Below are 5,234 nucleotides of genomic sequence, written 5' to 3'. Positions count from 1 at the left end.
ATGGATGGCTCCTAAATTTCCCTTTCTGTCCTAAGTTATAACTGGAGTTGGCTTGCCTTATGGGAAGAGCAATTCACAGACTTAGATGACATAAATATTGTCACCAATTAAAAGGATGGATCTGTTAAATGGGGCAGAGACTGTACTGATGTTTGTCAGTGAATAGCTGTGGTTTCCATTTTTCATGATGGGCACTTAGCTCTTCTCTGAGGGAACATTCCCAGGATAGAAACATCCAGTTCCAAAGAGTGTTCTTTCACGTCACTGTCAGCAACAAAGACATATAGTAGAATTGTGAGAGGCCATCATGAATGGCTGCGGAATATGAAATTAAAGCATCTTCTCTTCATTTCCTCTCTTTGTCCTTATGACTTACTGTGTGTGTGTGTGTGTGTGTGTGTGTGTGTGTGTGTGCGCGCGCGCGCATGTACGTCTTAGTTGCTCAGTTGTGTCTGACTCTTTGCAACCCCATGGACTGCAGCCTGCCAGGCTCCTCTGTCCATGGGGTTTTCCAGGCAAGAATACTGGAGTGGGTAGCCATTCCTTTCTCCAGGGGATCTTCCCAACCCAGGAATCGAACCCATGTCTCCCGCCTTGCGGGTGGATTCTTTACCATCTGAGCCACTAGCAAAGCCCAGACATATCCCATGTCTCCGTGGAAATCTATGAACACCACATATAGAAGAGTAGTTAAGATCTGTGTGAAGAAACCAAATAAATGGTGATTAGCCAAATAGAAACATAACCTAAAGAAAGGGTAAAGAGGACCAATGTCAATCATACACATACATTATGCACTCTCCTCCTCCCTTACCCAGCACATTTATTTCCTGCTATATTACACTCTTCTTTATCGTTAGTGCCTTCTTCACATCTACCTTTCTCCATGAATGAAACCAAAGATTAACAAAAATCAGAAACTATACATCATCTTGGGCAACCTCCTCATGTAGCAGACAATAAAGTGAAAGGACATAATGAAATTCATAACCTCTGGACACACATCTGGCTGGTCTCAGGAGAGGCTTTAGGATCCAAACTAATTTTCTTTCCTGTACAGCATTCTGCTTGTTTCTTCTCTGACTTACTATAATGCTAGCTTAGAGGAAGTGAAGTGAAGTGAAAGTTGCTGAGTCGTGTCCAACTCTTTGCAACGCCATGGACTATATATTCCATGGAATTCTCCAGGCCAGAACACTGGAGTGGGTTGACATTCTCCTAACCAGAGGATCTTCCTAACCCAGGGATCAAACCCAGGTCTCCCACACTGCAGGCGGATCCTTTACCAGCTGAGCCACAAGGGAAGCCCAATTTACATGAGGTCATGATTAATTATAAAATGAGCAACACAAAGAAAAGTACTCCTCTTCAACTGGCAGAGAAACAATCTAAGATTGGCCTCAATGAAGGAGAAAGAGAACCTTAAAAGTTGGGTATAGGAAGGAATGATGAGAGGAGCTCACTGAATAAAATTATTTGAGAGTCATCATCTTAAATGCACAAAAGAAAATTTATCCCATGAGTCAAAAATCCTTTCAAAAAACATTCTTTAACTTAGGTACCCATTATTATGTACCTGGGGCTTCCCTGGTGACTCAGTAAGAATCTGCCTGCAATGCAGGAGACCTGGGTTTGATCCCTGGGTGAGGGCATGACAACCCACTACAGTATTCCTGCCTGGAGAATCCCCATGAACAGAGATGCCTGATAAGCTACCGTCCATGGGATCTCAAAGAGCTGGACACAACTAAGCGACTTTCACACACACACACAATGTACTTGAGTATCTTAGAGTCAACGAGTTGATAGGTGTGTTTAGAAGTAGAAATGATTAACCAAAAAGAGATTTTTTTAAATTTTCACATGATATTAACAATAATAGAATTCATAACATCAAACACACACTTATAACACCTTGAGACACATTTATTTTGTATATTGTCATTAAGTTCTTTTTCTTATGGAGTTTTTTTTTTCTCTTTCATTTATATTTTAGCAGAATTACATGTTGACTAATTTCGAGTAGGTAGTAATGCATTAGATGGTGAATTCACAGAGATATACGGGGCAGTTATCCAGGTGGAAAGATGCCAGCCAGAATGTACTTTATTATAAAGTTGCTCAGGGCAAAACGGCCATATTGAAAGAAGAAATGAAGGCACACAATGGTTATTTTTCAAAAGCAGTGGCATTATAAAGTGATTTGATAACAAAGTATGAAAATTTCCTGCAGCAATAAAAGCACTATGCATTTCCCATACCAAAATGTGTCAGTCTAGGAAGGAAAAATATATAAATATTTTACCCACAGCCACTCTTTCAGAAACTATATTTGAGATTTCTGGAAAAAGACGTTGCAAAATACTGTCATTTTTATTACACATCTATAAAATACTCAAACTACACAGTAAAACATAGATATCTAAAAAAGGAGTTTAAAGTCTTTAAAAGCCTCCTTACAAAGGAGATGTAGTAACTTTCTAAATACCACACTTCCTAGATACTGACTGAATCTTATTCAAATGACCCATAGGACTAAAACAAAAGGAAATGCAAAATAAGAGCATCAACCAAATTTCTCCGCTGGATCTAGGCATCATCCTAGAACCTTTCAAAAACACAGACATCTATATTTTTAAGTAAAGGAGTACCCAGGCACTGCCATAGTAGGAGCACGCACGAGTTGGGAATGGCAGCAGGTGTGTGAGGACAGTGTGGTGTGTGGGGGGGATCCCTAATTTTTATTTTGTGGGGGATCAAGTCCCAAATTAAAATGTCAACAATTTAGGAATTTCATTACATTTGCAGTATGCTCAATAGCACTTCCATCACAAACTGAATATATGGGCCCTTGCTTTTATTACGTTTCCTTTAATATTTTTAAAAGAGAAAGAAATGGCAACCCACTCCAGTATTCTTGCCTGGAGAATCCCATGGACAATGGAGCCTGGTGAGTTACAGTGCATGGGGTCGCAAAGAGTCAGACATGACTGAGCGACTTACATACACACGATATTTTTTAAGCATAGATTTAAATATGATGCATTATCATATTACTTTATAAAACCCTTTTTTAAAGCTATGCTTTTAGAAATTTTGATCATTTCCTCCACAGATATTGTTACTAGAGTCAACACTCTTCGTAGCATAAATCTTCATCACTTTCAAATCTAGATGGGTGAATACACACTATACAAAAACATGGTGTACACAGCCATATATACATACAGCACATGTTCAAAAAATACATAAAAATATGTATTCATATATATTCCCATTATACTAATGAAGTATAAATACTGCCAAAAACACACAATTAATAACTTGTAAAATCAGACAGTTTTCATTCCAATCCCAAAGAAAGGTAATGCCAAAGAATGTTCAAACTACCAAACTGTACCACTCATCTCACATGCTAGCAAAGTAATGCTCAAAATTCTCCAAGCCAGGCTTCAACCAAACATGAACCGTGAACTTCTAGATGTTCAAGCTAGAGTTAGAAAAGGCAGAGGAATCAGAGATCAAATTGCCAACATCTGTTGGATCATCGAAAAAGCAAGAGAGTTCCAGAAAAACATCTACTTCTGCTAAAGCCTTTGACTGTGTGGATCAAAACAAACTGTGGAAAATTCTTCAAGAGATGGGAATACCAGACCACCTGACATACCTCCAGAGAAATCTGTATGCAGGTCAAGAAGCAACAGTTAGAACTGGACATGGAACAACAGACTGGTGCCAAATTGGGAAAGGAGTACGTCAAGGCTGTATATTGTCACCCTGTTTATTTAACTTATATGCAGAGTACAGCATGCAAGACGCTGAGCTGGATGAAGCACAAGCTGGAATCAAGATTGCCAGGAGAAATACCAATAACCTCAGACATGCAGCTAACACCACCCTTATGGCAGAAAGTGAAGAAGCACTAAAGAGCCTCTTGATGAAAGTGAAAGAGGAGAGTGAGAAAGTTGGCTTAGGACTCAACATTCAGAAAACTAAGACCACGGCATCCAGTCACATCATTTCATGGCAAATAGATGAGGAAACAATGGAAACAGTGACAGACTTTATTTTGTGGGGCTCCAAAGTCACTGCAGATGGTGACTGCAGCCATGAAATGAAAAGACGCTTGCTGCTTGGAAGAAAAGTCATGACCAGCCTAGACACTGAGGACATTGTATGAAAATCTCAAACAACAATAATCTCTTTTCTCCTCTGTGTGTTACCTCATGTTGACATCAGCTGTCACATGGTGACTTTAATGTGTGGTGTTTACAGCAAGTGTTTGATTCTAGAAGGGGACTGGTGGACAAAAAGCAAATTGCCTATCAGTAAAAGCTTTCTGTTTCATCTACTGTCACATGAAATATATGTGAAAAATATCCACACTGCAAATTATCTAGGGCAGTGAAACTCCAGTGATTGGTGTGGCCTATGAAAAAAATTATAGAACTTCTATGTCTATATATTTTCATCTCATTTTCAGTTCAGTTCAGTCACTCAGTCATGTCCGATTCTTTGCAACCCCATGGACTGCAGGACACCAAGCTTCCCTGTCCATCACCAACTCCCAGAGTTTACTCAAACTCATGTCCATCAAGTCAGTGATGCCATCCAACCATCTCATCCTCTGTCATCCCCTTCTCCTCCCTCCTTCAATCTTTCCCAGCATCAGGGTCTTTTCAAATGAGTCAATTCTTCACATCAGGTGGCCAAAATATGGAGTTTCAGCTTCAGTATCAGTCCTTCCAATGAATATTCAGGACTGATTTCCTTTAGGATGGACTGGTTGGATCTTCCTGCAGTCCAACGGACTGTCACGAGTATTATCCAACACCGCAGCTCAAAAGCATCAATTTTTCAGTGCTCAGCTTTCTTTATAGTTCAACTCTCATGTCCGTACAATACTACTGGAAAAACCATAGTTTTGACTCAGTTCAGTTCAGTCGCTCAGTCGTGACCGATTCTTTGTGACCCCATGAACTGCCACACACCAGGCCTCCCTGTCCATCACCAACTCCCAGAGTCCACCCAAACCCATGTCCACTGAGTCGGTCATGCCATTCAACTATCTCATCCTGTCGACCCCTTCTCCTCCTGGCCTCAATCTTCCCCAGTATCAGGGTCTCTTCCAATGAGTCGGTTCTTCGCATCAGGTGGCCAAAGTACTGGAGTTTCAGCTTTAGCATCATTCTTTCCAAAGAAATCCCAGGGCTGATCTCCTTCAGAATGGACTG

This window comes from Budorcas taxicolor, chromosome 8, assembly GCF_023091745.1.
Source record: "Budorcas taxicolor isolate Tak-1 chromosome 8, Takin1.1, whole genome shotgun sequence".
Lineage (NCBI taxonomy): Eukaryota > Metazoa > Chordata > Mammalia > Artiodactyla > Bovidae > Budorcas > Budorcas taxicolor.
The sequence above is the reverse complement of the archived record's forward strand: the minus strand, read 5'-3'. Positions refer to the sequence as shown.